At 41.8% G+C, this 24,635-nt stretch overlaps 1 protein-coding gene and 1 pseudogene across 1 annotated transcript in view; one reads left to right on the plus strand and one right to left on the minus strand.

Annotated features, from left to right (window-relative positions):
- PIP5K1B (phosphatidylinositol-4-phosphate 5-kinase type 1 beta) overlaps nucleotides 1–24,635 on the minus strand; it is a 322,429-nt gene that overhangs the window by 295,774 nt on the left and 2,020 nt on the right. The gene's annotated exons all lie outside the window — the stretch shown is intronic.
- LOC118629311 lies at nucleotides 9,744–13,782 on the plus strand (annotated as a pseudogene).

Here is a 24,635-nt window from a genome sequence, read left to right on the forward strand (position 1 = left end):
TAACAAGCTCAAGAGTTGTAGTTTTCAACATAGTCCAGGTCAAATTCCATTCTAATAACTTCTTTGGGCCTACTGAAATTCTTTGCTTTCTAGAATTTAGTTGTACATGACAGTCAGTACTTGAAGTGTGATATCAGTTAAAAATTAAGAAATTTGTTTTTATTTATGGAATTTTAAAATATGTTCTAGTTAAATACGGGCTGTAAAAACAGATCTAAAACCTTTGGAGTATTTTTTATCCCAAAATAAATCTCATCTGCTAATACAGCTCACTTTTTGGGAATTGATGCTACTTCCAATTAGGTTTGAGGAGCATTTCTTCAATGACCCTGTCCTCACCTTTACTAGAAGCATGAGGGGACCGTGACTGGTGTCCCAGTTCCTGATTGTTGGTATCAGGTGCTCCAATTCTGTTGACCTTGCATATTATTTTCTACATCTTATGATATGCTTTCAAATGTGAATTACATTCTCGTATATTCATCATATCATATTCATGTGCAACCAAATACACAATAAAAAGGTAAACAAAATCATTAAAGCATCATTAAAACAAATTGTGCAAAATTACTCTTTGCTTTCTCATCCTTAACAGTGTACTTGATTATTAATAGTCTTTCATAATATTGTATCTATTTTTCCCAGTTACTTTATATAGGCTTTTTAATTTTTCATTTAATATTATTTTGTATTAGTTTCAGGTGTGCAGCATAATATTTAGGCAATCATATACTTTATAAAGTGTTTCTCCTGATATTTCTAGTACCCGCCTGGCAACATATAGTTATTACAATATTTTTTACTACATTCCCTATGCTGTACTTTACATCCCTGTGACTATTTTGTAACTACCAATTTGTACTTCTTTTTTTTTATCCTCACCCGAGGACATTTTTCCACTTTTTGTTAGATAGCGTGGGAGGGAGAGAGAGGAAGAGAGAGAGAGAAACATCGACGTGAAAGGGACACATCGAGTGGCTGCCACCTGCACGACCAACCAGGGCCGGGGACAAACCGCAACCGAGGTACGCGCCCCTAGCGGGAACCGAATCCGGGTCTCTCCGGACCGCAGGCTGACGCTCTAACCGCTGAGCCAAACCGGCCAGGGCCCAATTTGTACTTCTTAATCCTTTCACCTTTTTCATCCAGACCCCAAACCCCCTCATGTTGGCTACAATCAGTCTGTTCTCTGTATCTATGAGTCTATTTCAGTTTTGCTTGTTCGTTTTATTTTGTTCTTCAGATTCCACATATAAGTGAAATCATATAGTTTGTCTTTCTCTGATTGACTTATTTTACTTAGCCTAATACCCCCTAGGTTCATCCATGCTGTCACAAATGATAAGGTTTCATTCTGGCCAAGTAATATTCCACTGTATATATGTACCACCACTTTTTTATCCATTCATCTATTGATGGGTAACTGGGTTGCTTCCACATCTTGTCTAGTGTAAATAATGCTGCAATGAACATAGGGGTACATATATTCTTTCAAATTAGTACTGTGGATTTCTTCAGATATGTACCCAGAAGAGGTAAAAGACCCAGAATTGCTGGGTCATAAGGCAGTTCCACTTTCAATTTTCTGAGGACCCTCCACAGTTTTCCTCAGTGGCTGCACCAATCTGCATTCCCGCCAACAGTGTATGGGGGGTCCCTTTCCTCCACATCACCACCAACACTTGTTATTTGTAAATTTATTGATGATAGCCATTCTGACAGGTGTTAGGTAGTATCTCATTGTAGTTTTAATTTGCATTTCTCTGTTGATTAGTGATGTTGAGCATCTTTTCATATGTCTGTTGGCCATTGGTAGGTCTTCTTTGGAGAAATGTCTATTCAGGTCCTCTGCCCTTTATTTTTTTATCCTCACCCAAGTACATTTTTTTTTTTTTTTTTTTTGGTACGTGCCCCAGAGGGAACCGAACCTGGGACACTCTGGTCTGCAAGCCGACGCTCCAACCGCTGAGCCAAACCGGCCAGGGCACCAAGTACATTTTTTCATTCATCTTCAGATAGAGCAGGATGGAGAGAGGGAGGAAGAGAGAGAGAGAGAGAAACATTGATGTGAAAGGGACACATCAAGTGGTTGCCACCTACACGACCCCAACCAGGGCTGGGGACAAACTGCAACCAAGGTACATGCCCTTAGCGGGAACCAAACCCTGGTCTCTCAGGTCTGCGGGCTAACATTCTAACCACTGAGTAAAAACCGGCCAGGGCCCACTGCCCATTTTTAAATTGGATTGTTTGTTTTTTGGTGTTGAGTTATATGAGTTCTTTATAAATTTTGGATATTAACCCCTTATGGGATGTATCACTGGAGAATATCTTCTTCCATTTGGAAGGTTGTCTTTTTGTTTTGTTGATGGTTTCCTTTGCTGTGTAAAAACTCCTGTTTGATGTAGTCCTATTTGTTTATTTTTTTTTTTTGTTTCCCTCTCCTGAGGAAATATGTCAAAAAAAAATATTGCTAACAGAAATGTCAGAGATTTTACTGCCTACAAAGGCATTTCCATAGTATTTTATTGACAAATAATAGTATATTTTTATGAATTATTACAGCTTGTTTAATTACTATCACAAATTTTAGCTAACAGAATTACTTTTAGTCATTCATTATTAAAATTCACATTGTTCTAACAAGATATTTTTCGCCATTTATTCCCCTTTGAAAAGAAAATTTATTTTTGGTAAATCTTGTTGGTACCCTTCAAGAGATATGTAATAATTTATTTATTTATTTTTTATCCTCACCCAAAGACATTTTTCCATTTTTGGTTCAGAAAGAGTGGGAAGGAGAGAGAGAGAGAGAGAGAGAGAGAGAGAGAGAGAGAGAAACATCGACGTGAAAGGGACACACTGAATGGTTGCCACCTGCATGACCCAACCAGGACCATGGACAAACTGCAACCGAGGTACATGCCCTTAGCGGGAACTGAACCCAGGTCTCTCTGGACCACAGGCCAACGCTCTAACCACTAAGCCAAACTGACTAGGCCTTTTTTTTTTTTAAACCTCACCCGAGGACATTTTTCCATTTTTTGTTCAGATAGAGTGGGAGGGAGAGGGAGGGAGAGAGAGAGAGAGAGAAACATCGATGTGAAAGGGACACATCAAGTGGCTGCCACCCACACGACCCAACCAGGGCCGGGGACAAACTGCAACCCAGGTACATGCCCTTAGTGGGAACCGAACCTGGGTCTCTCCAGACCGCAGGCCAACGCTCTAACTGCTGAGCTAAACCAGCCAGGGCAGGAAATATGTAATAATTTGAATGCTCTGAATCATGTGTAAATATTTCCAATTCTACATAGGCATACCAACATTGTAACTTATTTTAATCATTTTTTTTTACATCTCAGTTTACCTCATTGCATTTCTTTCATCATTATGATGTATAATTATTTTTGCACAGGTTGGTCTTATGTTGCAAAAATGATAGGACTTAACTTTTGGCCATTTAACAAAATAAAGACTAGTTGTAACATTACATACGTGCCTTACATATTCTGGACACTATTATACGTGTGCACAGATATAGAGATATATTTCCCTATTTAATTGCTTTTAAAAATGTGTTCACTTTATTGGTTCTAATATAATTTCTTAAAACAAACATGTCAAGAAATTCCTTTTATATTTTGAATAAGTAAATTAGACTACAGATTTGTAATATCTCTCAGAAATTAACCAAGATATACTTTACCCTAGATAACAGAAATTAAGGATTTACTCTTATTATTCAATGACCATTTATTTAAAAATATATATACACTTTGAGTAAGCAAATCAAAAAAGTTCGTATAAGAAAAATATTAGGAAAAAGAGAGATATATTTAGATATTTAGTATCTCTATTTATCCAAATATTTTAAATTCAAGTTAAAGCTTTCCTTCAAATTCCTTACTTCTCCTTATGTACCTCCCCACACCAGTCCCCTAATGTATCCTTGCAATTATTACTTCACAGTTAAGAATGACAATTTTTTAATAGTGATTAAACATATTAACTTCATTACACATAGGAATCAATTAACAACAGTGCCACAACTTAACTACAGCCTCAGGCAATAAATCACCTTTAAGGAAGGTAAATGTTAGTATGGTGAATGCAAACAGGTCCCTTATTCAGAGAGGATCTGACTTCCCTAGCAGTTCATTCATTCAAACCTTCACCAGCTAGCAAAATGCTCTCCCAGTTTCAAAACTCTTGAAATACTGCCTCTTCATGAGATACAGTGCAAGAAGTTCTTGTTTGATGTCCTTTCCCTCCTCTCAACCCTCTACAAGCTTCTTGTCCCACTAAAAATAAAACCCAAAGTCATTAGCAGGTTTATGAGGCTCTGCCTGCCTTGGCCCCAAGTATTCTCCTCCACGGCTTCAGCTCTGGCCATCTACACAGTACCTCGAACAGTTCGAAGGAGCTCTGTCCAGGGCTTTGCACTTACTATTTCTTCTGCCTGGAATGTTTTTCCCAGCACAATTCAGCAGATATTGAATAATTCATGTCTCTGCATCACTAGCTCTGTTTGTCATGAACTGAATGTCTGAGTCCCCCCACCTCAAATTCATAAGGTGAAATTCTAACCCCCAACTGGAGGGTATTTAGGAGGTAGGGCCTTTGGGAGGTGATTAGGTCAGAGGGTGGACCCCTGGTGAATGGGATTAGTGCCCTTATTAGAAATGACATGACAGAACTTGCTTCTTTTCTTTCTGCTCTCTACCATGTGAGGATACAAGGAGAGACAGCAACCTGCACCCCAGGAAGCGAGCCCTCAGCAGACACACCTGCCGGCACCTTCACATTGCTGTTCAGCCACCTGCCTGTGCTGTTTGCTAACAGCAGCCGGGCTCAGACAATGCTCACGTGTGTTCCCGTCAGAGGACTTCCTCGACCTCGCTTCCAAAGTAACCCTGTTCTGCCACCACTGCCAGCATTCTACTCCTTATCCTGCCTTTTTCTCTCTAGAGCATCTTGTATTACATTATACACGTATTTTTCTTTACCACTGGCCTCCCTCACTAGAAAGTAATGATCATAATCCTAGTACCTAGAACCATGTTAATAGGCACTCAAATACCTGTTGAATTATGAATGAACTAAGGTTAATTACAGTAACCTCCCCTTATCTGCAGTTTCGCTTTCCATGGTTTCAGTTATCCACGGTCAATGTGGTCCTAAAATATTAAGTCGAAAATTCCTGAAATAAATGACTCATAAATTATAATGACTCATCACACTACTTCTGAGTAGTGTGATGAAATGCTGTTCTCTCTGTTCTGTCCCACCTGGGACGGGAGTTATCTCTGCACAGTGTATCTTGCTGTATACATACACCCCCCGCCCATTAGTCACTTAGTAGCCTTCTCAAGGATCAGATGAGCTATTAGGGTGTTGCAGGTCTTGTCTTCAAGGGGCCATTATTTACTTAATAATGCCACACTCATAACTTTTATTACAGTATATTGTAATAACTGTTCTATTTAATTATTTGTTGCTGTTCATCTCTTATTGTGTCTTATAAATTAAACTTTATGAAAGGCATGTATGAGTAGGAAAAAAATGTATATATAGCGTTTGGTACTATCTGTGGTTTCAGGTATCCACGGGAGGTCTTGGGATGTATCTCCCCTGGGGAAAGGGAGACTCCTGTATCTCTTCAGGAGACATCCTCAGAGGACAAGTGAAGTCACCTTAGGATGGAGCACGCCCTGTATGCACTGCTGGGCGCCACACCGCTGCTCCACCAGGAGACATGACACAGTACGGCTAAGAGAGAAGGCTCTGGAGTTGGACGACCTGGCTTAGAAACCTGGCTGGGTGGCCTCAAGGAACATACTCACTACGTCTGCTCCATGGGTTCCTCACTTATAAAGTGATGACAATAGTACCTATCCCGTGGGTTGCTGTGAATATTGAACAATTAATGCCTGTTTATTGTTCAGAAAGTACCTTGAGTAAAGAAAGCGCCCAAATCAGTGTCACATAATCATCAGAAATGAATGTAATTTTACGGCCCCTCCTTCCTTTACACAACTTTCTAAACACAGACTACTTCCCCAGTATTTCTTATAATATTCAGCTCTTGCCCTCTACCCATTTTAGTTACTTCATGTTGTTGTTTACCTTTGTTTTAATTACCAATATAACAATGATTTATTTTTATCAAAGACATGCGTGTATACAGTAACATGGCAAATGATATACAGGACTTTGTGAGAACAGCCATTTCTTTTTTTATTTTATATTTATTTTTTTAAATAAATTTTTATTTTCCAATTACAGTTGACATACAATACATTAGTTTCAGGTGTAATTCTGGCATTCTTTTTTTTTTCAATTACAATTTACTTTTAATATTATTTTGAATTAGTTTCAGGTGTACAGCATAATGGTTAGACAATCCTATACTTTACAAAGTGTTCCCCCTAATATTTCTAGTATTCACCTTGCACCATACATAGTTATTACAATAATATTGACAATATTCCCTATACTGTATTTTACATCCAATGACTCTTTTGTGACTACAAATTGGTACTTCTTATCCCTTCACCTTTTTCACCCAGTCCCCCAAACCCCTCACCTATGGCAACCACCAGTCGGCTGTCTGTGTCTATGAGTCTAGAACAGCCATTTCTTGATTTTCCTGTTCTTGCCACTAGTTCCATTCCCCCAAGACAACCAATCATAAATTCTTTTGTTGTTGTCTTGGTGGTTTATCTCCTTAACTCTTGATAACATGCTTAAGTCTGCTGCTCTTGATTCTTATCAGGGACTTTCCTCCTATTGCCCCTCTGGCCTCCACCCAAAGTTTCATGTACTATTGTTCTAATTCCTCTGTCCATTACCTTTGTACTTTTAAGTACTTAAATTTTCATTTATGCTTCCAACAATTTTTTTTTAGGTAAAACTGTCTTTATTCACAGACAACATGACTATGTAAAAAAATTCTATGATGCTACTAAAGTTACTAGAATATATGAGTTTAATAACTCACCAAAGAACACACAAGGATGACAAATAAACACATGAAAAGATGCTCAACATTATTAGCCATTAGAGAAGTGCAATTTAAAACCACAGTGAGTGGTTTGGCTCAGTGATTAGAGTGTCGGCCTGTGAACCGAAGGGTTGTGGGTTCAATTCCCGTCAAGGTGATGTATCCGGGTTGCACATTTGAACCTTGGTCCTGGTTGGGGTCTTGCAGGAGGCAACCAATCTATGTGTCTCTCTCTCTCATTAATGTTTCTTTCTGTTTCTGTCTCTCTTTCTCTCCCTCCCTCCCTTCCACTCTCTCTAAAAATCAATGGAAAAATATCCTTGGGTAAAGATTAACAAACAAAAAAATTTAAAAAATAAAACCACAATGAGCCACGACTATGCACTTGTTAAAATATCCGAAATGAGAAAGACTAACCACATCAAGTGTTGATGAAGATGTAGAGCAACTGGAACTCTCATATGGCACCAATGGGAACACAGATGGCACAACAACCTGGCATTCCACCAACTTTCAGCAACTGTATCTTACTTTCCCATTTTAGGGGATAAGATTAGCATGCTTACCTTCTCCCCTCTGCTTCTGCATCCCACATTCTGTTAGCTTTTCTTTTACTTAGTTGAGGTTGCTACCATCTGCAATCTAGCCTGCAAGCATAACAAAGTCCACCATGCTTAGTGCACAGTCTGACTCAAAGGGCAGAAAACCAAGAAACCTGTATGACTATGATTATGCCACTATTCTCACTCCCAAGCTAAGTAAGACATTAAGACTTTGTTCTCCTAGTTCTAATGTCAATACTACAGAACCAATACTGGACCCCTAGGTCATCGATGTTAAACTCAATGAGTTCCCCTCATTCTGATGGAGTATTATCTATGTCATTAACTCGTCAAACCCCTCTGCCATTTGACACAAGTCATCAGATGAAATATTTCTATTATTAATTGAAGGTTTCATTAGCATTTGGGGAATGTCCAGTTAACCTCAAACAACCTTAAAGGTTCCACAGGTGTTTAAAGTGCTTTCGGGATGTCTTCTAGGAGCTCTTGTCAGTTCATCTAAATAGGAACCAACTGAAACACTATCTTTGAATGTGAGGCATAGTGTTAGGCCCTCTGTGTGGTATGATGATGACAACCACAAACCACACAATCTAAACTGAATAAGCAATGAACTTGTTTAATATGTCGAGCATCATATCCTAGTTTGGACTCTATCATATGAATTATTTGTTGCCCACCAGCATTCTTTTTCTTTAACAAGAAAATATGAGTTTTGCTTTCTTCAACAAACCTATACCCAAGATTCATTTCTTTTTAAAGATAAAAGTTAATTGCTCTCTTCATCCATGATGAGGGTGTGTTTAAACTGTGGAACTCTGATAAGAACCTTAGCAAAGTGTCCTACTTGTATCCCTGGCCTCTGGGAACAGGGGAGGAGAGTTCTTCTTCTATGGGAACCTCATCTCAGCAGATGTGACATGCATTGCTTCAGATCTGCTTACCCAGGGGTTATAGAGGTGGCTGTCTGGAGCCTGAGCTCTTGCTGTAATTCTTGTGAAATAAACTCTCTGATGTGCCTGATGCTTTTGTTCTAAGGACCTCAAAGGCCATCATCCTATTTGGCCTCACAACCTGCCTTTGAAGTAGGCCAGGAGCCGGTGTACAGATTCTCCTACCACAGATGAGGGGAAAAAGGCACAAAAGAGGACACGCCACTGGATCAGGGGTCACTAACGTGTCAGGAGAGGGCAGAAGAAGCCGGAATCCCTGCTTCTTGGACCACGGCTCTCACCGATACGGATTCGGCCTGTGCAAATGTATGCAAAATGTCATTTTAAAAAACAGGAAGTTTGACCCAATGAAACCAGGAGATAAACTCTGCTCACAATAAGCAATAGTAGTGGAGCTGCCAAAAGATATATTCTCTTCCTCTGGAAGTCTCAAATAATGGAATGATAAATGACAAGAATTCTGACAAGAATGATAAATGACAAGAATGGGTTTTGTGAACCGTTTTTGCTAATTAAAATGCTTTTTTTTTTTTTTTTTTTTTAGTAAGAACTAGAACATTCTTACAAACACAATGTAAGTAGTAGGCATTTTCAATTTAGTTCAGGTACATTAACTGATATAAATCCTTATAGAACTTTGAGTTGTTCCCTTTTCACTTCATTCTGCTAAAGAAGAAAAATAACCCAGAAGCAGGGGAGCAGCTAGTGTACAGAAGACAGTGGAGCTGACAGGCTGGCGGGGAAAGCGAAGCAGAAGATGTGGTCTCAGCTGTCAGGGCTCGAGTCTGCTTGGAGAGATAAGTAGGGAGCAACTGAAAAGTCGGCTTCAAAGAGAAGCTCCAGAAGAGTCCTGAGCGCCAGAATTCCAAGGGGAATGTGTGCCCGAGAAGTGGCTCTGCGCAGTGTGGGGCTCAGAGAGGCCTTGCAGGACAGTGACAAATATGTGGTGTCATGGCTATCTGATGTCATTTCCTCAAACAGAGAAGAAAACAGAAGATTCAGTAAGAGAGAAAAAAATGGAGTATGAAGAAATGATATTGCAAATGACAATCAGGAAATGATGTTGTTCTCAGACATTTTCTCTTCTAAGTCTACACACCTCTTCAGGGAAGTCTCATTTAATCCCATGGCTGTAATCATTGGTTGAGAAAACATAACCTTCTGTTTCCATCCTGGGCCTGTGTCCTTCCATCCACAACTTCCTTATAGACCCTCCGCCTGATGTCTTACGGGTATCTCAACCTCATCCACTCCCAAGGCCTGGATCACTGCCCAGAGACCAATGACCATAACACAGCCAGCCTCTCCATCATGGGCCTCTCTCCTTATAACTGCACTCTACCTACTAATCCCACAGGTACACCAAGTTCAAAGTTGGATGCCTCCTCACAGCCTCTGCTACCACGTATATGCTGCCTCTTCCCGGTGCTCTCTCTCAATTGATCATCATTCTCCAATCTCTCCAGCCACTCAAGCCAAAAGCCAGAGGATCATCTACTCTTCCCATTCCCTCAAAATTCTTATGAAGTGGTCATCAAGTCCTATAAAACCTCCCTCCTAGATCTCAAATCTGCTCACTTTTCCCCATCCTCACTACCTTAATTGAGGTCCTCACCATCTCTCTTGCAGTTAGTCTCCTTGTCTCCATTCCCTTTCCCCTCTCGCTCATCTCCCAAACTGTAGCCCACGTTGCTGATCCAACATAAAACATGAGCTCACCACTTGTCCATGAAAATCTTCCAGTCGTTGCCTCATTGCCTTTAGAAGAAAAGTCCAAACTGCTTAACATGTCCATGGTCAGGCTCCAACATACCCTTCCAGCCCAACCTCTTTCCACCAACACCCACTCTCCCCAATATCAGATTATGACAGCTCCAAAATACACTAAGAACCTTTATGACTTCATGTATTCTTATGTGTTGTGCCCAGTGCAGAGTAAGAAATTAGAAATGGTAGTTTCTATCAATACTATACAACTACAAGGATGACAAACTATACAGCTACAAGGATGACAAACTATACAACTACAAGGATGACAATCACAACAACGATGATGATGAACGTCAACTAGGGCCACACTGTGGATAATTTTAGGAACGAAATCAGGGCTTTAGATTTAAGGCATCATAAAGTATCTAAGGATTTGGGGACATGGTAGTGACAAAGTTATAACCTCTGGTAGCAGGTATTATAACTGAGTAAAGATGGGCAGGGAGAGAGGTATGCAAGCTGTTTGGGAAGCTGCTACAAGAGTCCCGGTTAGAAGGGTTAATATACGACACGTGAGCGAGAATAGAGGAGAACATTTTTTTTTAATTCCTCAGGACTTGGGAGCTGCATCAAAACAGGCAAAATAAAAAGACTGCTAAAATTTCAAAAGTAGGTAAACAAATGCGGGTATCTGATAAAAATTTAGACTTTGGGGAAGGAGATGTTTTCACGTTTGGAAAAGGTGACAGCTACAAGTATAGATTTCATAAGAGAGGTAAGAGTTTTCCCAGAGGTATGAGGGTCACAAGAGCAGATGAGTGACTGAGAGAGTGAGGCAAGAGTTATAAAATTGTTCTAAATGTTATGGGCCAGAAAGCACAAGATGGCAAAAAGACTAAAATCTGGCACGAACAAGGCTGCTCATTGGGAGAGGAAGTTAAAGCAGGGGTAAGGCTAGAAGCTAGGGGCTGCTGACATTTTAAAAAGGACAGAGGAGCTAGGAAGGTGAAGCAAAGACCGCTGTAGCTTAAGCAAATCATTTGTTCCTTCATACAACAAACATTGAGAGCGCGGGACACTTTTCTAAGTGCTGGGAACAAATGAGAGAACAGGACATAGTTCCTCCCCTTGCAGAACTTGACTTTTCAGTGAAGGAGGAAGACAATAAGGAAACCAATAAGAATGTACCATCAGGGAAGGTGGGTGATCATCTCTAAAGCTCCTAGGTGCACAGGTAGGATGCTTAACACTCAGTTCTAAAAATGCTTCCAGCCCTGGCCGGTTTGGCTCAGCGGTTAGAGCGTCGGCCTGCGGTCCTGAGAGACCCGGGTTCGGTTCCCGCTAAGGGCGCATGCCTCGGTTGCAGTTTGTCCCCGGCCCTGGTCGGTTGTGCGGGTGGCAGCCACTCGATGTCTCCCTTCACGTCGATGTTTCTCTCTCTCTCTCTTTGTTCCTCTCTCTCCCTCCCACTCTACCTGAACAAAAAATGGAAAAATGTCCTCGGGTGAGGATAAAAAACAAAAAACAAAAAAAATAAAAGTGCTTCCAGAGAGGCCCAGTGGTGAGGCCCTGCTCCCTGAAAAACCGCACCCTGCCCCCGTGGTTCATCACCACGCTTTTCCCGGCCAAGAACAAGGCGGCCAAAAAGAGGGAAGCTGCCAAAGCACAACAGCGGCCCAGAAGGGACATGAAAAGAACAGAGATGCTCTCACAGAACCACAGGTGGCAGAGGAGAAAAATGAGGAGGCCAGTGGCCAAGAGACCACAGAAGTGGATTGCTGCCCAAGGAGATGTTGGACTGAGATGGAAAAAGCTGCTGTCCAAGCTGCCGGTGGCGTCTTTGCTGCTCATCCCATCAGTCCTAACGTCCACGTTACCCACCTCTCCCTCACCTTTCACGGTCAGGAGCTGCTCGGGGACACCAAACTGGAATTAAACTTCGGCCATCGTTATGCTCATTGCCTTAAATGGGACTGGAAAGTCCACGCTATCGGGAAACTGACGTGCCCATCCCTGAGCACATCGACGGGCACCACTGGACTGGGGAGATGCCCCCTAGGGACAAGACACCCCGTGTGTGATGGAAGTCAACACGGAGCGGGCCATGCCGGAGGAGGCTGAGCGGCAAGGATGCGGAGTATGAGAAGCTCTTGGGGCTCCGGATGCTGACAAGGCAGAGCGGAGGGCCTCACGGATCCTGCACCTACTGGGCTTCACACCTGCCACACAGCGCGAGGAACTAAGACTTCAGTGGGGGCTGGAGGATGAGGGTTGCCATCGCCAGACCTCTCCTCATTAGGCCCTTCGCGGTGCTTCTGGATGAGCCTTCAATGCTTTTATGTGGTTGGAAGATGAACTAAAGCACATTCTGGTCTTTGACTCCCTTTCCCAGGACTTTCTGGATGGTGCCTGTACCAACATCATCCACGTGCACAAGAAACTGAAGTATCGTACGGGGAACATGATCAGTATATAAAGGCATGGCTGGAGCTGGAGGAGAATCAGATGAAGAAGTTTCATTGGGAGCAAGATCAGATTGTGCACGTGAACCACACTGCTTGGTATGGCAGTGCCAGGCTGGCCCAGATCAAGGAGAACACAGAAAATGATGGCATTGGGACTGACAGAGAGGGTTGTGAGCAACAAGACACTGTCATTTCATTACCCACCACGTGGCAAGATCCCTCCACCTGTCATTATGGTGTAGAATGTGAGCCTCAAGTATACCAAAGATGGGCCTTGCATCTACAACAATCTAGAACTTGGTATTGATTTTGGTGCATAAATGGCTCTGGTAGTGCCCAATGGAGCAGGGAAGTCAACTCTGCTGAAGCTGCTTAACTGGAGAGCTATTACCCACAGACAGGATGATCTGAAAACATTCTCATGGGGCATTACCACCAGCATTTATAAAAAGACCTCTCGTCTTTTTAGCACATGATAAAATGCTACCCAGAAATTAAGGAGAAGAGAAAAATAAGTAAGATCGTGGAGCAATATGATCTCACTGGGAAATAGCAGGTGAACTAGATCTGGAACTTGTCTGATGGGCAGAAGTGCCTAGTGTGCCTGGCCTGGCTGGCCTGGCAGAACCGTCACATGCTCTTCCTGGACAAGCCCGGATATTGAGACCATCAACACTCTCTCAGATGCCATCAATGAGTCTGAGGGTGGGATGATGCTGGTCAACTATGATTTCAGACTCGTTCAGCCGGCAGCACAAGACAACCTGGCTCTGTGAGAAGCAGACAATCACTAAGTGGCCTGGAGACATCCTGGCCTATAAGGAGTACCTCACGTCCAGGCTGGTGGGCGAGGAACCCCGCTCATCAGGAGAACCCACAATGTGAAGGCCCCTGGGGCCACACTCTGCAGTGCAGCAATATCTCTCTCCAGCCCCTCCCCTTCCCCACCAGCCTCAACTATACTCTGTGATCCTACCTACAGGTGGACGGTACTGTCCATTGCCGCCTCTCCTTCCAACTGGTTTTGTTCATGTCTGGACTCAGCCGTTCCCATCAGCCCCTTGCTGGTTCCTAAAAACGAGTAATGCAGCCAGAGGCACCGGAGGGTTAGCCCAAGGGCCCGCACCCTGACTGGCCCATGCAGAAGCATAGGGCCCTGGTTTTATGGCTTTTGGTGAAGTTGGAGGAATATCTGCCCCCATTTTTTTCTGCTTCTGGTTTGGAGCTCTGGATCAGGGACTTCGTCCTGATGAGTTTGTAAATAATTATTTAACAGTATAACTTTTAAATCTGTGTGACATCTATAAAGTGTCCAATAAAGAAAGAAGTAAAAATAAATAAATAAAATGAAATGCTTCCAGAAGACTTCTGACATATGTGGACAGGGCCTATCCCTTATATAAACTTTGCACAGAATAAAATGATGCATCACATTTACATTACAAATTGCCACGTAGGAGAGGGAGTTTCTGAGAAATTTCAAAGCTTAATAATGAAGCCCAACTGTACACAAAACTTAAGAGCTGAATTTCCATTCTGTTTTCTATAAACAACCATAAGCAAAAGTTATGCTTCTCCTCCAATCCTTATTATGAGAGACTGATTTCCCATTTACTCCATTTTCCATAAATCTTTACCATTCTGTTTAAACTCCATGTCTTGGAAAAAACAATAAACGAGTGTTATTTAAATACAGCTTGCCACCACAATACTGCTATTGTGGGTTTTTTGTTTCCTTATAATGAATTTATAAGCCTAAGAACAGTCTGGTTCACATGTCACTCTTTAACAATAAGTAAAATGTTTCATATTCACTTTTCTTGTTTTATTGTGGGTATTATAGATTGGTTTCCAATGGAAGATGGACATACGGAAAATGTCTATGCAACTTCTCCAATGGAAAGAAACACCTTTGGTAATCTACAGCCTTTCAAAAAATAAAACATTAAAAATGAAACTGTCACCAATCACTCTTAAACTACTGCTCTGTTTACGTTAAATGAAAAAGACTATGAAAGCATGCTTTAGACCATAACATAGTACACACATAAATATTTTATAAAAAGAAACCATGAATAAATATCTGAGTCTAAAACGCTAACACTGTATTTATCTGAAGAGCCCAAAACCAGGACACAAGGAAAACATGCTCTTCATTGGCCAGTGAAGAAAGTGAAGAAGAAAGGACAAAGCTGGCTTAAGGCCCTCCCTTAAAAAACTGCTTTTCTGCCTTTTAAAAAATGTATTTTAACCTCAATGCATTCTATGAGTCTATTTGGGAAACACAATTCAGACAACATGGATGTTATCTGGCTCCCAAGATCACAACAGATTCTCCATAGCAAACAAACAAAAACAAAAAATCAAGAAATGGCAGATAAGATTTTCAAAAATAGCAAAGTGGGGCCATTTGGTTCAGGAGCAAGAGCCTTGCATCCCTGAGTGGATAATAAAGCTATTAATTCATCATAGCAAAAGAGACACACTCTGTTCTATACAAGCTTTTTAAAAAATCAAGGGAGGTTGTAACAACTTGGGGGAAATTTTCTGTATAAAAATGTTCTATTATAAATGTTGACACTTAAAGTAGCAAGCAAACCCTTCGTCATCAGGACATTTATTCTAGAAGTAAAAGCCTGCCCCAAAGTTCTCAGTGGCCAAGAGTTCCCTGTTTTAAGCTCCTTTCATTTGGTGCTTGAATGGCCAATTAAAATGGGCAGGCTTGATGTCTCCATGTATTTCAGGCAGGAAAAAATATATATACTGTCAAATTGTTCCTGACATATTTTTAAAGTGAGAGTGTATTTCCTACAGTATTTAGGTTCTTGTTAAACTAAATTCGTATGAGCTTTAGGGTGAATGTTACATGAAAAAATACAGACATACCCTAGTTTGAAGGCTGTATTTCATCATCGTAGCTTATTTATCTGGTGTCACAGTGAAGACAGCCTTAGGAGTTACTTTCCCCCAACTCCATCAGATGCCTGCTCTCCAAATTTCACAGTGCTTTCTTGATGGAAATTAAACCTTTGCAAGGGGAGCTTCGTGGGGTGGTCAACTCACAATGTTCCATGGACCCACAGGGGTGGGAAGAGCACTGGATGAGAAGTCATGGGCAGCACCTCAACAAAGCTCTGCACAGGGAGCACTGGAGGTGCCAACAGATCAGAATGATGCTCTCCAAATTATAAGTCTCAGCCCATCAATGGGGAGTATAATCGATCTGGTGGATCATGACTAGTGCTTGGTAGAGGTTAGAGGCGGGAGGGAACATATCAGAAAATAATGTTTCATGTAGTATAGCTAAGTATTAGTCTATTAAACCTTTACTTTAAATATAATTATTTATATGTCTATGTCTAGCCTGAATTACAGTGTATATTATACTTCTTAGAGGGCACCGACTAAGCCATAAAGGGTTGTGTGATGGACTGAATGTTGTGCCCCGAGAGGTCAAAGCCTAACCCACAATGTGATGGTATCAGAGGTGAGGTCTTTGGTAGGGGATTCGGTCCTGTGAGTGGGGCCCTTATGAATGGGATTAGTGCCCTTATAAAAGGGATACCAGATAGCTCTCTAGCCCTCCTTCCCCCACACGAGGACAACGAGAAGTCAGCAGTCTGCAACCTGGAAGAGGGTTCTCATCAGGATCCAACCATACTAGCACCCTGCTGCCAGCCTCCAGAACCGTGAAAAATCCATTTCTGTTGTTTAGAAGCCCAGGCTACAGCACTCTTATAGCAGCCCAAATGGACCGAGGCAGTTTGCTACTTCTCTTTTACTGAGCTCAAGTGACACTGAGTAACTGAAAAACCGTGTGCAAAGATTAAATACAAGCTTAGCTTAGGCCAAATCACATTAACTGATTTCTGCAGAATCCCACAATCCTGTTTTTTATTTCATCCTAAAGATACCTAGAACATCAAAACCAATGCGTTTAGCCCCCAACTAACTCCTTCCTCCACAACTGCTTTTCTCTTCCCTAATTAGCATCTTTGGTTCCCGTTTGAACGAACCAGTGCACCTGGGGATTCCGGGGGCACTGTAAAAATTTGGGTTGGGCACATCCCGAGGTCTTCATCCTGTGCCTGTAAGAGCAGCTGACTCTAATTACCACTGCTGGCCTAACTGCACTCCAGGAGAACAAAAGCATGGGGGTAAGATGCTATTTGGAAAAGGAATTCCTCAGGGGTTGTGCAAAAGTTCAAAAGGCCACCAACCGGGACAGCACTAGAGGCCAGAATGTGTCTACTTCCCTGAGGGCTTGGCTGGGTGTGGGAAGTACGGACCTGGCCAACAGAGTCTAGGGCGTCTGTCTCTCCATCATCTCAGTTGCTGTGGCTGCAGTATGGATGCAGGGTTAGAGGAGGACCAGAATGTACTCAGGAGCCCAGGGAAGCTATGGCTAGAATCCAGCAGAAAGATAAGAAGCTGGACTGGGACACAATCAGCAGAAACAATGAGATGCAGATGGATAGGGGAGATATTCAGGAAGCAAAATCAATAGAAAACGGGTGATGGATTTGATGCGGTGAATGGAAAGGATGGAGTCAAGGATGGCTCCTAGGTCTCTGCCTCGTGCCAGGTGGTGACTGGTGGTGCCCATCACAGAGCGAGGCAACACCGCAAGAGGACCAGCTATGGAGAGAAAATATCACAGTTCTGGTCTTGGGCATGCATAATCTGGGGTGCCTTTGAGATATCCAAGTCTAATGTCAATTATGTAATCTAGAGCTCATAGACAGACATTTCAGGTTCACTTATGTTTTCTTTTCTGGAACTCTTCTCCCAAAACTCCACTCGAGGTGCAACTGCATGAAGCAAACAAAAGAATGTAGGCTTTAAAATCAGAAATGCTGCCCTGGCCAGTTTGGCTCAGTGGTTAGAGTATCGACCCGCGGACTGGAGAGTCCCGGGTTCAGTTCCCGCCAAGGGCACGTATCTCAGTTGCAGTTTGTCCCCGGCCCTGGTTGGGGTCTTATGGGTGGCAACCACTCGATGTGTCTCTCTCACATCGATGTATCTCTCTCTCTTCCTCCCTCTCTCCCTCCCACTCTATCCGAAGATGGATGCAAAAAAATAAAAATAAACTCAGAAAAGCCAGCTTTGGAACCACCCCTTCCTGGCTCTGTGTTCATGAACACGTACCTAACCTGACTTGGTTTCCATTTCCTCGTCTACCATCCAAGAACACGGTGTGCTTGAGAAATGCCTGGAATAGTGTAAGTTTTCAGCAAAGTGAAGCCAGATCAGGTTCATACTTTTGGTACACATGGCACCTGGCACTGTCCTGGCCAAGGAGGTCCATCAATAGCTAGTATACTAAACTGACTTGAAATATTCTGAGAACTGTCAGCAAACCACCAGTTCCTCTTGCAAGAAAACTACTAGCTCTCAAAAGCATTCTTCCACTTAGTATCCCATTGAGTGACACCCAAACATAAGTTATGCATAGAGCATGTCTTACCCTCATCACCCACATACCCCGGCCTACCTCCCAGTCTTGAAAGTATCTATTATTTGGCAGGGCCAGTGACTATCAAGAGTTTTTTTGTACAACTGAAAGTCCTAGATAGCCAATCTAGTCTTGAGCATTTATTCTCTTGTGATCCATGCAGCTCTGAGCAAAGCCAAGATGGGTTCTATTTCTCCCCTGGTATTTCTAGCAAAGCAGGCAGATGGCATCCTTTCCACATACCCTGGGATTCTCCCAGAAATACCAAGTACTTCAGGAGGCTTATACTGTACTTTGAACAATAGATTGAACATTTCCTGCCGATACTGAGTATATATCAGAATCACCTGGATGCCTGTCAATACTCGGATTGCTGAGCCACACGCCCAGTTTCTGATTCACCTGGCCTGGTTTAGTGAGATACTGTGTGTTTCTAACAAGTGCTGCTGCTGCTGGTCCAGGAGCCGCACCTGAGAACCCCTTCCTTGGCACTGAGCTATTGATGTAATTCTAACAGTTAAAGAAAAGCCTGCTGATGCCTGGCTGATGTGGCTCAGTTGGTTGAACATCGTCCCATGTAGCAGGAGATCACAGTTCAATTCCTGGTCAGGGCACATGCCCATGTTGCAGGCTCGATTCCCAGTAGGGGGTGTGCAGGAGGCAGCCGATTGAAGTTTCTCTCTCGTAGATGTTTCTATCTCCCTCTCCATTCCTCTCTCTAAAATCAATAAAAACATTAGAGGAGGGGGAAAAGCTAGCTGAATGTGGGAAGTTTTGTATATTATCACCAACGTGTCTTAATAAAGAATGACATATGTCTATGATTTAGGTACTTTTAGAGCCATTTTAATAGTTTTAGAATGTTTTGTTTTATGCTTGATAATTCCTACTTATCTTTTTTCTACCCTTTATTTCTGAGTAAATGAAAAGGATAACTCTTTAGAGATACTGCTTCATACTCATGCCAGAACTTCTTCACCTAAACCAGCATCCTGGAGGACGTGGCTGTCATTCTCACGGAGCTGCCATCAACTGTCCTCACAGCTAAACCCATTCAGCTTGAGTGAGCTTAATGGTGGCCCAGTTTATCTTGACAGGATAGATGGGACATCTTCACTCATTTAAATATTTACTGGGCACCTACTATGTGCCAAGCACTAAAAAAAAAGTGTTCAAGAACCATGACTTCTGTCCTGACTGGCGTGGCTCAGTTTTTGGGTATCGTTCTATGCATTGAGAGTTTGCCTGCTCAGTTCCCAGTGAGGGCACATACCTGGGTTTCAGGCTTGAGCCCTGGTTAGGGGTGTGCAGGAGGCTGCTAATCGATGTGTTGCTCTTACACAGATCTCTCTCGCTTCAAAAAAAATTTTTTTTTTCAATAACAACTAAAAATAAATTTAAAAAAAGAACCATGATTTCTACCCTCAAAAAGTTGATAAACTTGAGTTGAGTGTGAGCTTGGGCAGAGGTGGTAGAAAAATAAGTAAAATGCATAAATGTGTAAGTATCCACTGTGATAAGTGAAGAAAACAAATGAGGAAGGTCCCTTTTAGGGGGGATGATCAGAGAAGGCCAAGAGCAGGCGACAGTTAAACTAATTAACTTAGAGAAGCTTAAAATCCATCTTTTCTGTGTACCCTGAGCCAAACTCACAATTAAGCCACTCTGGGTGCTTTAAAAATACATTTAGCTGGTGCTTGTAAATAATAAAAAGAGCAACACATTTTGTACTTATAACTTCTGTTAAGGAAGAGAAGTAAAAAATCATTCCTAGACATGTTGATTAAAAAAAGTTTGGCGGTCTGACAAATAAATACCATTTATAATGAAAGATTAAGGATACTTTAAACTATTGAAATTAGTATCTTTCAGCCTGCCTGACATTTCTAAAATGGTGTAGAAAATAACAGAATCATTAGAAAAATTATGAAGTCCCAAGGTGCTGAGTGATTTTCATTTGGATGCATACATCATTCAATACACATTTATTAAATCCCCACCACTCGCCAGGCTTGGTGCTGCGTTCCAAAAATACAAAGATAAATAAAACGTGATGCCTAACCTTTTCCATGGACAAATATTAGCTAAACACCTAGGATGTGCTTACCACTCCCTCAAGCAGGTCATAGTATTGCTTCTGTCGATAGCTGCTGTTTTGTTTCCTTACTTTGTCGACAGATGTTACGACTGAATGATCCAATGATCATGATCATGTTGTTGGGTTTTTTTTTAAAGAAAGAAAAAAGTGTGTATTAAATGTTGAAAAACCACTACCCAATATGTTGAATCCACGGCATTTCTTATGCCTGTCTATGAAGCAAAGAAATACATTTTTTTATGGCTAGCTACAACTGTATCTTCTTTGCAAACCCCTTGCTCGCCACCACTGAATGACAAAGATTTAAATATCACCTTTTTCTTACAAAATGGGCGTTTTTTCTATTTTTTGTTTTGTTTTGTATTTTATCCTCACCCGAGGACATTTTTGCATTTTTGTTGTTGTTGTTCAGACAGAGCGGGAGGGAGAGAGAGGAAGAGAGAGAGAGGGAAACATCGATGTGAAGGGACACATCGAGTGGTTGCCACCAACACGACCAACCAGGGCTGGGGACAAACTGCAACCGAGGTACGTGCCCTTAGCAGAAGCCGAACCCGGGTCTCTCTGTACCACAGGCCGACGCTCTAACCGCTGAACCAAACCGGCCAGGGCGAAATGGGCGTATTTTCTACAGTCCTGTCTTTAGTCCTGGAACTTCAGTTTCAAGTCAATTATCCTCCCTGGGCCCCCAGAATTCCAACCCTTGCCTGAACCTCAACTGAAAGACACATATGCCCATTTTTAGTAGGGGCAGTACTGCACACTCAATGCTTAATGTCCATTACAACTTCACAAGTGACCTTCTACAGCTCCTAGAGAAACAAGTCTGAAGAACTCACTGCTCACCCATTATGTAAACGCCACCAAACAAAAGGCACACTCATTGTTCATTCAGCCCCATAAACAACACAGACAACTTTTTATGAGACACTTCATGTAGTTTTCCACTCAAATATGGATTTGTCTTAACTTAAATGATACCAAGGTACTGCCAGCTAACTAAACATGTAACCTGTCCCATTTGTTATCTATGTTTCATTATCTTCCCAAGAGTAATCTATTTTAGGTAGGATTCCTACGTTTTTTAATATTATCTCCATTCTACTTCTCTGATGAAGTTTGTTTGTTTTTTCTTATCCTCACCCCAGGACATTTTTCAATATTTTGTTCAGATAGAGTGAGAGAGAGAGAGAGAGAGAGAGAGAGAGAGAAACATCGATGTGAAAGGGACACATAGAGTGGTCGCCACCCACACGACCCAACCAGGGCCGGGGACAAACTGCAACCGAGGTACGTGCCCTTAGCGGGAACTGAACCCAGGGCTCTCCAGACCACAGTCCAATGCTCTAACCACTGAGCAAATGGGCCAGGGCTCTGATGAAGTTTGACAGAAGTAAATACAATTGAGAATGAGATCCACAGAATCAAGCCTGTTTTCCCCGGCTGGAATCTTTTATAGTGGAAATAATCTGACTGAATAAAATACTTCATCAATAGTAGCTAATTGTTTACTATAAAGTACACCTCAAAAAATGCACCAAAAGATTAAGTTTAAAGTTTATTTTTATAAAGAAAAGTACCAAACAAAAGGCTAGGTCTCTCTCCTCCCTAATTTCCTTTCCATTTAGAAGAATTGCCAGATATGTCCACAACTGAACAGCTGAGCTACATAATGTACGGTTCTAAGGGGCAGCTTCTACAAAAATAAAAGGACTCCTTCCAACTCCAGTTAATCTACTTGATACAAAGAGAACATATTTCTGCAACAAATACATTTAGAACTCGGTGTTTTACAGAGTAACTAATGAGGGTTCTAGCCATAGGAAAAAAATTATTTTTCCAGTATATTAAATGTTCTGACTCACCATTTAACAGAAGTACAAGCCAAATGAAAATAAAAATTAAATGTATACACATTTATGACTTTATCAGCTTTATGGCTGGGCCACCTTTGGCTTCTGGCTCTATTTACCAGGAAGAGGAGCTTAGAAAACCAGCATACATTTTTATTTCTATTCAAACAGTCCCCTGTCTCCAAGCACTGGTTGGAACAAAGTATTAATTCTCAGTCTGTTGATCTATATATAGCCAAGAGAAACTCAGCAAATAGATAAAAACATTTTTTTTTTTCTTCTTAAAAGTAAGAAATGCACCTTCACCATAAAACCAGGCACAATCTTGAATATGAACCTTCTTAAGAATTCCACATTAGCCCTGGTCCTCCAGCTGAACATCTGTGTGACTCTGGATAAACCATTTCATCTTTCTAGGCCTCAGCTGCTTTACCTATAAAAGGTGAGAGTGTCTGAACTAGTTAGTTAATATCTGAACTCTCTATCAGAAAGAAATACACCTCAATCCCCAATGACGGGGTCTGCTCATAATATGTAAGACACATTCTAATTTTTTGCCATCATTCTTCTAAACACTACTTTTCAGTATACAGAAGGAGAGGTGGAAAGAGAAGAGGATTCTTAAAGGGAACAGAAACTAGTTTGGTTTTGTTAATTAGGTTCCCCCTCTGAAACCACGCGCTGATATTAGCATTTGCTGAAATTTACTCAAGTATTTTAAAAAAGAGTGGTTGGTTTCTTCCTCTCAAAACATACTCTTTCACAAAATGGCACAAGTGAATTTCTAATGATGCATCCTTCAGTGGGTTACACATTACTAAACAACTAAGCGGAGGGAGGCAAGCAAGAGAGCATGACAGAGATGACATGAGTCTATTGTCTACAATAATAACTCCTCTTTATAGGATGGACTCGGGAAGGAGGGCAACAATGGCACCTACACCTGCCAGCTTCAGGAGGCACACCTCTTGTAGGTAAATTAGCTATGGGTCAGCAGAGGTGGGGAATTTACATAATGAGATGCTTGTGATTTTCTTTGTTTTTTTTTTTTTTTTTTTTTTTTTTATCCTCACCCGAGGATATTTTTCCGTTTTTGTACAGATAGAGTGGCAGGGAGAGAGAGAGAGAGAAACGTCGACGTGAAGGGACACATCGAGTGGCTGCCACCCGCACGACCAACCAGGGCCGGGGACAAACTGCAACCGAAGTACGTGCCCTTAGCGGGAACCGAACCCGGGTCTCTCCGGACCGCAGGCCGACGCTCTAACCGCTGAGCCAAACTGGCCAGGGCGCTTGTGATTTTCTTTAGGAGTTCTTTCATTCAACAGCTATTTATTGAGTACTTATGATATGTAAACCCCAAAGATGATGATGATGATGATGATGATGATAATAATAATAATAATAAAGGTACTGAGTTGACTGTCTGGGATTTTCAAGTAAATCCTGACATGTATGTTAGAGAAGGTCAGCCCCCCAGAATATTTTCAAGTCAAATAGTAATACTGAACAATGCAGATGCTAAGCTGAGGTACACTGGGAATTTTCTTTCCCTTTATTAAGTAGATGTGGTGAAGGGGAGGGAGGAGTAAATAACAGGTGAAATAGGTAATTAATTAAATCCCTAGTTGATACAGGGTCAAAAAGACTTTTTCCCCCCCCTACAGAAAATGATAACATTGGATTACACACACTGAAAAGCATTACAGAATGCTAAAACTGGAAAGAGAAGGATAATTTAATACAAACCTCTTGTTTTATATGTGGGAGACTTAAGGCTCAGAGGTGATATGGTTTGGCCCAGGTCATATAGACAAATATAGTACCAGAACTAGAACCCAGGTCACCAGCAGGCATGCTAAACAGTCCTTGGTGTACTGCGGCATCTGTGATGTGTCCTAATTGCTATCGGAAGTGGAACAATGGCATAATCCACAGAGCAATGGACTAGGCATCAGGAGCTCTGAGTTCTAGTCTTGTCAACACCACTGGATTAAACATGAAACCATGGACAATCTCCACCACCTGTCTAAACCACAGTATCCTCACCTGTCAAATGTAAACAGTAATTCAGAGAGAGACTGTGCAAACCAAAATAAATGTGGAAGCTCTGGCCACTATAAAAATGTTATACATGGCCGGTTTGGCTCAGCAGTTAGAGCGTTGGCCTACGGTCCAGAGACACCTGGGTTCGGTTCCCGCTAAGGGCACATACCTCAGTTGCAGTTTGTCCCCGGCCCTGGTTGGTCGTGCGGGTGGCAGCCACTTGATGTGTCCCTTTCACGTCAATGTTTCTCTCTCTCTCTCTTCCTCGCTTTCCCTCCCACTCTATCTGAACAAAAAATGGAAAAAAAATGTCCTTGGGTGAGGATAAAAAAAAAAAAATGTTATACAAGTAGAAAACCAGCAGTAGGTGGTGACAGTGGTGGTGGTGGTGTGGGTAGTTTAGGAAACCTTGCTTTTGACTCCAAATCCAATCGCTTGTTACCTTGTGAAGACCCTGGACCTGTGAGCCTCATGTTCCTCCTGTGA

The sequence above is a fragment of the Molossus molossus genome, unplaced genomic scaffold, assembly GCF_014108415.1.
Source record: "Molossus molossus isolate mMolMol1 unplaced genomic scaffold, mMolMol1.p scaffold_m16_p_14, whole genome shotgun sequence".
In the NCBI taxonomy this organism is placed as follows: Eukaryota; Metazoa; Chordata; class Mammalia; order Chiroptera; family Molossidae; genus Molossus; species Molossus molossus.